Source organism: Schistocerca piceifrons, chromosome 8 (assembly GCF_021461385.2).
Source record: "Schistocerca piceifrons isolate TAMUIC-IGC-003096 chromosome 8, iqSchPice1.1, whole genome shotgun sequence".
Taxonomy (NCBI): domain Eukaryota; kingdom Metazoa; phylum Arthropoda; class Insecta; order Orthoptera; family Acrididae; genus Schistocerca; species Schistocerca piceifrons.
In genome coordinates this window covers 164,967,467-164,977,248 of record NC_060145.1, presented here as the reverse complement: position 1 = coordinate 164,977,248, position 9,782 = coordinate 164,967,467, and the positions used below count along the sequence as shown (strand labels likewise).

The following is a 9,782-nucleotide window of genomic DNA, read 5'->3' as shown; positions in this document are numbered from 1 at the left end:
ATTATCGCAAGATGCGCTAATGCGTCAATGCGGAACCGATCTACGGTGGAAACATTAGTTCCAGGTTTGGCCACCAGCTGCAAGTCTGGAGCTGTACAGCATCTGGTCAACGTCTCTGGTCCTTTCATTGAACAAATTGTATGTGCCGCCGTTCATAATAAAATCAATATTACGTCTTTATCATTTGTTTGACCTTTTCTGCCCACTCCCCATTCCTAATCTATTTCAGGTGGAAACATTTCTTACCTTCACAGGGCCAGATTTGCACCTGGTGGCCAACATTAGAACAATTTTTTTTCCTAGACTAAACCGGTTCTGCATTTACACATTAGAATATCTACCAGTTTTCGCTGCCATACGACGATTGCAGCCCTCTCTGGACCTCTGTGAGTAGTTGCACTTTAATTACAACCGCCCCTTGTACAATAGAGGGGGGGGGGGGGCAACGGCCTTGCCGCAGTGGATACACCGGTTCCCGTCAGATCACCGAAGTTAAGCGCTGTCGAGCGTGGCCGGCACTTGAATGGGTCACCATCCATGCCGCCATGTGCTGTTGCCATTTTTCGGGGTGCACTCAGCCTCGTGATGCCAATTGAGGAGCTACTCGACCGATTACTAGCGGCTTCGGTCAATAATACCATCATAACGACTGGGAGAGCGGTGTGCTGACCCCACGCCCCTCCTATCCACATCCTCCTCTGAGGATGACACGGTGGTCGGATGGTCCCGGTAGGCTACTCGTGGCCTGAAGACGGAGTGCTAGTACAATAAGGGAGTCCATCATATACCCGGAGCACTCGTGTTCGATGTAAGAAAAAACGGAGGAGAGAGAGAGAGAGAGAGCAAGTAATGGAAACATGAAAACTAGGGAACCAGCACGTAGCTGGCAATGAAGTACAGATTTAGACTATAGAGCAAAGAGCATAAGGAGAAACATTAACTGCAGTGACGTTGAGGAGTAGTTCGTTAGGCTTTAAGAAGTACGGCATATGAGAATTTCTTGCTTCATCAAGCTCGCAACCGCACTACTGTTCTTCGGCGACCTCGGCAACAGAGACTAGTGCACCTGAACGGTTTTCCTCAAGTCTGCACCCCAATAGCAAAATTTTCATCTCTTTAACTTGCGTAAATCAGTACAGGTAACTGGGCAGTGAAAACGGGCTGTAATAAAGGGAACGCCCAGGAGTTTCCCATACATGTGAAACAGCAGCGCGCCTCGCCTCGCCTCGCCTCGTTGATGGCAGAGCGTTTGGCGGCGCGGGTGCCCGCGGGCCCAATCACCGGGCGTCAGTCACGGCGCGCCCGCGCCTTAACCAGCCAGCAGCCATAAGACGGTAGCCGGTAGGCAGCTCGCGCGGGCGCCGGTGGCCGCTTGCGGCGCGCCGGGCTCATTTTCATAACAAACGGCAGCGGGCTTTCTCACTGAGCGGCCGTGGCGGGCGGCTATCACTCACCGCGGAGCGCCCGTGAAGCGGCGAATCAGTTAAGCGCGCGCCGCCCGGCGCTCCGTAGCCGGCAGCCTCTGCGAGCGGACGAGCAAAGTGACTGCAATCGACTTCTCGATGCAGTAGCTGAAAAGCATCAGTGCTGCTAGGTATCGTTTGGAATGGGCCAGTAGATATACACTCCTGGAAATGGAAAAAAGAACACATTGACACCGGTGTGTCAGACCCACCATACTTGCTCCGGACACTGCGAGAGGGCTGTACAAGCAATGATCACACGCACGGCACAGCGGACACACCAGGAACCGCGGTGTTGGCCGTCGAATGGCGCTAGCTGCGCAGCATTTGTGCACCGCCGCCGTCAGTGTCAGCCAGTTTGCCGTGGCATACGGAGCGCCTTCGCAGTCTTTAACACTGGTAGCATGCCGCGACAGCGTGGACGTGAACCGTATGTGCAGTTGACGGACTTTCAGCGAGGGCGTATAGTGGGCATGCGGGAGGCCGGGTGGATGTACCGCCGAATTGCTCAACACGTGGGGCGTGAGGTCTCCACAGTACATCGATGTTGTCGCCAGTGGTCGGCGGAAGGTGCACGTGCCCGTCGACCTGGGACCGGACCGCAGCGACGCACGGATGCACGCCAAGACCGTAGGATCCTACGCAGTGCCGTAGGGGACCGCACCGCCACTTCCCAGCAAATTAGGGACACTGTTGCTCCTGGGGTATCGGCGAGGACCATTCGCAACCGTCTCCATGAAGCTGGGCTACGGTCCTGCACACCGTTAGGCCGTCTTCCGCTCACGCCCCAACATCGTGCAGCTCGCCTCCAGTGGTGTCGCGACAGGCGTGAATGGAGGGACGAATGGAGACGTGTCGTCTTCAGCGATGAGAGTCGCTTCTGCCTTGGTGCCAATGATGGTCGTATGCGTGTTTGGCGCCGTGCAGGTGAGCGCCACAATCAGGACTGCATACGACCGAGGCACACAGGGCCAACACCCGGCATCATGGTGTGGGGAGCGATCTCCTACACTGGCCGTACACCACTGGTGATCGTCGAGGGGACACTGAATAGTACACGGTACATCCAAACCGTCATCGAACCCATCGTTCTACCATTCCTAGACCGGCAAGGGAACTTGCTGTTCCAACAGGACAATGCACGTCCACATGTATCCCGTGCCACCCAACGTGCTCTAGAAGGTGTAAGTCAACTACCCTGGCCAGCAAGATCTCCGGATCTGTCCCCCATTGAGCATGTTTGGGACTGGATGAAGCGTCGTCTCACGCGGTCTGCACGTCCAGCACGAACGCTGGTCCAACTGAGGCGCCAGGTGGAAATGGCATGGCAAGCCGTTCCACAGGACTACATCCAGCATCTCTACGATCGTCTCCATGGGAGAATAGCAGCCTGCATTGCTGCGAAAGGTGGATATACACTGTACTAGTGCCGACATTGTGCATGCTCTGTTGCCTGTGTCTCTGTGCCTGTGGTTCTGTCAGTGTGATCATGTGATGTATCTGACCCCAGGAATGTGTCAATAAAGTTTCCCCTTCCTGGGACAATGAATTCACGGTGTTCTTATTTCAATTTCCAGGAGTGTACAAAGGCCAGCACTCACAGTCACAGATATTTGCTTTATTCGCCGGTAAAGTTCGTGGAGGTGATGAAGTAGAGAGGTGAAGTATTAAGTGAGAAGCCTAAGAATACTTCATCTGACGGAAAGTGTCGGGACAAGCACTACAGGACACTGATACGGGGTGTGTCAACCCTGCGCGTTTACGACGGCCTCAGCTCTCTTGCGGACGCTATCAGTCAATTCTCTGTATGTCTTTGATGGAATGGCAGGCCACTCGCCCTCGGGAGCTGAAATAATAGAAGTTACTGATGTTGGACGCTGAGCTCTGTAGCAAAGTCGACGTTCTAATTCAGGGGTCTCCGAACTACGGCCCGCGGTCCGAAACCGGCCCGCGAGAGCCGGCAAACCGGCCCTCGTTAGCTGGCCGGACATCCCCGATATCCGGCCCGCCAGATATTTGAGGTGGTACCTATACTGCCAACAACTGGGTTTTTAGCTGGCGTTTCAGAGACTCATACATTTCTAATCGTCTGCATCCTGTAAACTTCGAGTAATTCTGAGAGTGCTTAGACTCATAATGACGTTTTATATTGTATTCTTTGAAGACTGATATCGCTTCATTGCAAATAATACACATTGGTTCGTTGCTTGACTCCAATACGAAATATTGACATCCCCACTGCTCTTTAAAAACTCTACATTCACTGTCAACCTTTCGTTTCTTTTCCAAATTTGTACAGAAATTCACAAAAGATTGTAACCTGAAAATAAAATTGCGCTATTTAATACTAATAAAACTAGAGAGTAGTCTGCCTAAACAAAATGCAATGAATTTATTTTAAGGTACTTTAATTACTAAATTAAATACAATTACACTATAGTTCCACTAAAAAATATAGTGAAAAAATACTCAAGTTGTGGTATACTTATTTCGATTTTCAGATTTTCCTTGTCTCTTCGAATTCAAACTTTGAATTGCCCCACACTTGGTCGTCTCACCTACCAGTACACCGCATAAAACACTAAAAAACTCGTTAGACACTTGCAACGTAGACACAATCACGCAACAGAACTATCAAATATATGCTTTGGCTCTGCTACTCGCTACAAGACTACATAACTAAACTTATTGTTGCGCCGCTTGAAATAACAATGCGTTGACACGCTCTACCTCTGATACGTCTTGCAGTAATAGTGTTGCTAACAATGATTTTTAGATTTCGTTAATTTTGCAGGGCGCTTTTGTGAAGAATGTACAATGACATACTTTTTTGTCGGTGAAATTCGCCAGATTAAAAGACGCCAGAATTTCGGTCAGGTACGTCCACCAATCAAAATTATGTAATTGAATAAAAATCGTAGTTTGTTTCAGTGCTAGCTATTCCCACAACCTTAGATTTTTGCAATTTCATCTTGCCTTTAGCCTTACATTACGGTGATCGTGGAGTGCTAGGGTGCTTTAATCCCACTAGGTAGATCTTGGCCCTTATGACTTCGTGGAGGAGTCAATGTGGCCCGCGGACTAAAAAGTTTGGAGACTCCTGTTCTAATTCATACCAAAGGTGTTCCATTCGGTTCAGGTCGGGACCCTCAACAGGCCAAAGCGTTTTCGGAATTGTGAATGAAAACACACGCGGCGCTGGTGTAATATTCCATAACATTTATTATTTATTTCAGAAACAAGTTTTTCGACTGCTACGTCATCATCTATCTACTTGATGAAGGCGTAACAGCCGAAAGCAAGTTAGTAAACTACACACATCAAAAAAGTTTTGCATCACCCTTGTTCCCAGAACTCCTGAAGGGTAGGGGAGCGTATTGCATCCAGTCACAGTTTCTTCTTGAAATTTTTGCTTGTCCTGTAACAGGTTTTCAGGTATCAGTATGATCAATTTCACATGGCAACATTTACAATAGGCTACAGCAGACACACAACGCAGATCACTGCAATAGCTGTACTGGTAAGGAAATTATTTGTATTTAGACGGAAACTGCCAGTAAATTAATCACGAAACACATGGAATAAAGATTAGAAGAAAATGCATAGTTTCAGTTACTTAAAAACGTTAACTATTCGTTACAAACTGTGAAATATTTTAATTCGTAAAATTTTTTTGTGTAACCTTGCCGTTTCTCCAACGCGAAAGAAGAAGTGACGCTTCCGGCAAAACTTCTCATAGAAATACACAATTTTCACTACCACTACAACGTTTGCAATCGCCAGTACTTCATTAATGCTGTGAGGTACAGATGCAGTCGGCAAATATTCTAGCTGTAAGGAACAAGCCCACTCTTTACAAAACTCTGGGATAACATATATTTTTGTTTTATAGAGAGAGACAGAAGAATTACTTGCCTCACTACGATAAAACACTACAAGTATAGAATAGAACAGTTAGACCTCTGCGTGTTATTATTTGCGTAGCTACTGGTTTAAATACTACGCAAAGCAGAATTGCAGATTTATTTAACAATGAATGATGTTTTGAGGTGCCTGTGTTACACAGGCTTCCATGCATGTGCTATCCCCGTATATGTGGCCAAATAATGGCTCACTGACGGCATAATGTAATCTATCCTACTTTAAAAGAAGCACTCTCCGCTGTGCTTGTGGGTACCATATCCATTCAATAAAGTTTGAGTATGTTTGCGTGTATTGTTAGTCAAATTTATTTGCACACAATAAGGGGTACGATTTTGTAATTTCCGCGAGTCGCGCTTCAGCTCAAGGGTAGCTGCTACAACAGAAATAATTCATTTCGCGAAGTTGCCACTGGCATTTTGTATTTTTCTTAATCTCGTTTTTCATCATTATGAATGAAATAAGGTTTCGGCAGACCTCCATTCACTTAATATACAACAGAACCGCTACAGTTCCCCGTCCCCCTGTGGGTTCTACACACAGTTCTATTGGGGTATTTTTTGTCGTTCGGAACAGGAGATTTCCGTCAGGCGTCTTGCAAAGCGCCGGTGACGTCTGCGCTACTTTAAAAGCACGCTTTCTCTTTCTCGTCATTCGGGCGAGTTTGTCTACGTGACCGGCATTTGTTAGTTCAGCAGTCCACAGGCAGAATCTACTGCAAATAAATCTCTCATATAGTTCCCCAGTAATGAAGAATGAGTCACGATCCACTGCAAGTCTTAGAGTACGAAAATTGTCTTCTGCCTTTACGAACTAATATTTAATTTTACTTTATTTCCACAGCGCGTTTCCTTCTGTGGGTTCTTCACATGTTAAACAGTTCTTCATTGTTGCTGTTCAATAACGTTATGCAACTGCTGACTTGTAGCTATTCGGTGACCATTTTACATTGTATCTGTACGACGCTTGCCATTGACAACCGTCATAACTGCGACTCATGATCTGTACCTGTAGCACATGTTTGTTTCTCGCTTGTATGGGTTGGTCAGAAACAGTCTGAAGAAGCTTGTTTGCGCGAGCAAATTCAACCGCCTGCCACAAATAGTATCATCAAACGTGTTCTTCGTTTGGTTTCCTCAAACCGAACAAAACTAGAGGGTGTCAAACAAAACGAATTTCAGCCTTATTTTATTGGGCAACCGGTTTCAGCGTTTTACCACGCCATCCTCAGGCCCCTGACCGACGTGTATGAATAATCTTCCAGGCTTGTGATCAAAACAGGGGCCAGCAATACTGATATTAGTAGATATTTGTTGCAGTGACCACTTCAACCATCACCTGCCGACTGTTAGACACTTGACATAAGTTTGAAAACTGACGGCTAAAAGGCGTTAAGTTTACATCCTCTATCAAACAGCTGAGTCCCGCAAACATCGCTAAAAATATGGACATACGGAGAACAAAAGTATTTTCTGCTCATCTGGCTTCAATTTACGACTCCCACATTTTGACTAGTAATGAGCATTCGAACAAGTAGCAAATCCCGGACCCAAAGTTATCTGTCGATTTTGCATTTTAGCGCGTCCAACGAACTGACTGGCAACTTCAGCACTAATTGTCTGGAAATGGGGCAACTGACCGATTTTTTTTTCTTAACAATTATTCCTCAACACAAATTACCCTGCAACAACCTTTCAAACTTTTGAAGACTGTTTCTAACCGCCCTGTATTTAGTATAAGTGAGAATGTTTCACATTGTCATTGGTATGTTTACGCATTCTATCACTGCGTAGCTAGTAAGTTACCGTAAATGCCACTACAGAAAAAAGTATCATTATTTGAGGAAACACAAACTTAATCATCAGTTGCAATGACTAGCATAACGTGAAAACTTCTGGTGTTTCACTATCAAGTCGACTCAAGGTTTCCCCTAAGTAATTCTAAGAAACGCTCGTGTGCTTTTGACTTTAGCATTTTTCTGTTCACAGATGTTCGAGAGCAGCCATGTTTTAATGGAATCAGGTGAGTTTCAGAGCTGTTACAAGGAGGAAAGAAATTTGCATAGTGTTTGGTCGATTGACTTCGAGACAACGGAAGACGTAGCAAAGGTTCGGATTGTATAGCCTTCGTTCCGTATTTACAAAATGTCCAGCTGCTTTTATGGAGTGTTTGTCGGCGAACGTTTAATGGTGTTGTGTTCTACAAGCAACACTTCAGAAGTTACTACATTCACCTGTACTTAGTTCTTTCAGTAGCCCAGCATTTAAACAACCACAAGTGTCAGTACACTGCGAAATACAAGACACTTTACGACCAGTCACTTTGCTGAGGCATGGTTGCGGCATCTGAAGCCGTGTACGAAATACATGAACTCTCGAAGTTACGTGGAACTTCGCAATAGAGAAGACTCACTTTTCTTCGAGAGCAATACTTCGCTTGACAGTGGCGCCGAAAATAGGCCGTTAATTTACCTCAGAGGGTTCACCGGCGTCGGAGTTTACAAGGGCAAACAGCGAAGAACACTCTCAACAGCGTGATATATGCGGATTATTTTTGGGAAGTTCGCTAAGATTATTAATACTTTCTGGAGGCACTCTCGACGATCTACTCTTGAATTCATGCAAGAAGATTACGCTCACTTGCACATAATGCCTATTTCATCAGGAGATCAAACGAGATGATAATGTGCCTTGCTGCTGAGCTAAATCTATCGGGCTTCATAAAGAATGACACGTAAGAGACCTAACAAAAGTATGTGGACCACCTCTTCATCGGAGGTTATATGCTACTCTGGCAGCCAATGTATGAAAACGTTTCACGATTGAAGATACTTCCTACAAAAGTCAGCCCGTTTCTGTCCTATTACATTTGTCTGTCGACTTATGGAAAAAAGAACACTTGGTAATCACCTTAATTTATTCTATCCTGTTATTAAGATCACTGCACGAGGTATGCTTTAGAGTTTATTCCGAACATCAGTCCTCTAAATTTACAGGGTTTTGCGACAACAGAGTCGCCTTTCTTCCTACAGTTTAATTTACTTAGCACCCCTGTTATGGTTTCGTATGGGTTTGAATTCTGTCTATGTCTTCCGTAAAACAAACATGATAAGGTCGCCCAAACATTGCCATCGGACTTTAGAACAGATCGCTGTAGAGGTCTTTATTGGTCTCCTTAACAGATTGTCTTCCACTCATCTTCCCTACTAGTGACTATGCGCGATCGTATTATTTAACATCGCTTTGCAGTATTATCTCTACGTATTTAAACAACAGCTTTCTGAAGTTTTCAGCGAATGCTGTACTGCGGCACTTCATATATGTGGACAGTTGCTTCTATTTATGGTAATGTTCCCTGCGTGTAACCTCTACCAGCTACCTTTCAACAGCTGCTGGAAATATTGCAGGCAGCATGGTCTCTAATACCTGTAGAGACTTGTCAGTACTTGTCTCAGACATTTTCAGCATATGTAGCAACTGTATAAACAGCATACGCTGGCTATTCTGGTCACTACGAGGCGGTCGTAATATAGTGCGTTCAGATATAGATGTCGCCGAACGAAATCGATTTCCGCATCTACACTGGCTGTCTCCCCTACAAGTGGTCAGGCGCATTTTGTTTGGTGTTTCGGTAGATATTTGAGGTTTCGATTTTTCACTGTGTAGCTGGAGTCAGCCCAAATAATTGATTCTCATTGGGTCTTTCAAGCGTTGACCAGTGAATACAGAAAGCGTCGGTTTATTTCCCATTACAAACAGAATTATTTTTAAATCGGAATTTTAGGTGCCCATTCGATAGAGCGGTCCCAAATTAGTCTAAGCCGATAATCGTTTTCTAAGTAGGTATTAAAACGGACAGTAAAACACAAAGAATAAATAGCAATCCAGCAGCGACTCAGCAGAGCTACTGCCGCTACTGGAGTACTGGCTGTTCTTCAAGTTTTGCCGTCCGTTGGAATACACATCGAAAAAACGAATACCGAACTAGACTAATTTGAGAGCGCTCTAACGAAAGGGAACGTAAAATTCCGCTGTAAAAAGCATTTCGTTGACAATGGGAAACAAACTCGCTTTCCGCCGACACTGGTCGTCGCATGAAAGATGTGATGAGCATTATTTGTTTGGGCTGACACCACCTACACAAAAACGAAATTGCAAATATCTGCTGAAGCACCAGGCAAAACGAGCCTGAAGACTCTTAGGAGAGACACCTTGTACGTACTCCGTAAGACACTTCACAGTGTGTGGTGGAGGCTGCTTCTGGTACCACTATCCTTTCCCCCTTCCCTAACCCATGCGCGAATGGTGCGTCGAAAAAAATGACTGTCGATAAAACTCCGTATGAGCTCTAATCTCTCCGATTTTCTTGTCATGGTCGTATATGGTAGCACGTTATACG

General features: G+C 45.5%; 1 pseudogene; it reads left to right on the top strand.

Moving 5' to 3' along the window:
• The first annotated feature begins 441 nt into the window (after positions 1-441).
• Positions 442-559, top strand: LOC124712905 (annotated as a pseudogene).
• Positions 560-9,782: the final 9,223 nt, after the last annotated feature.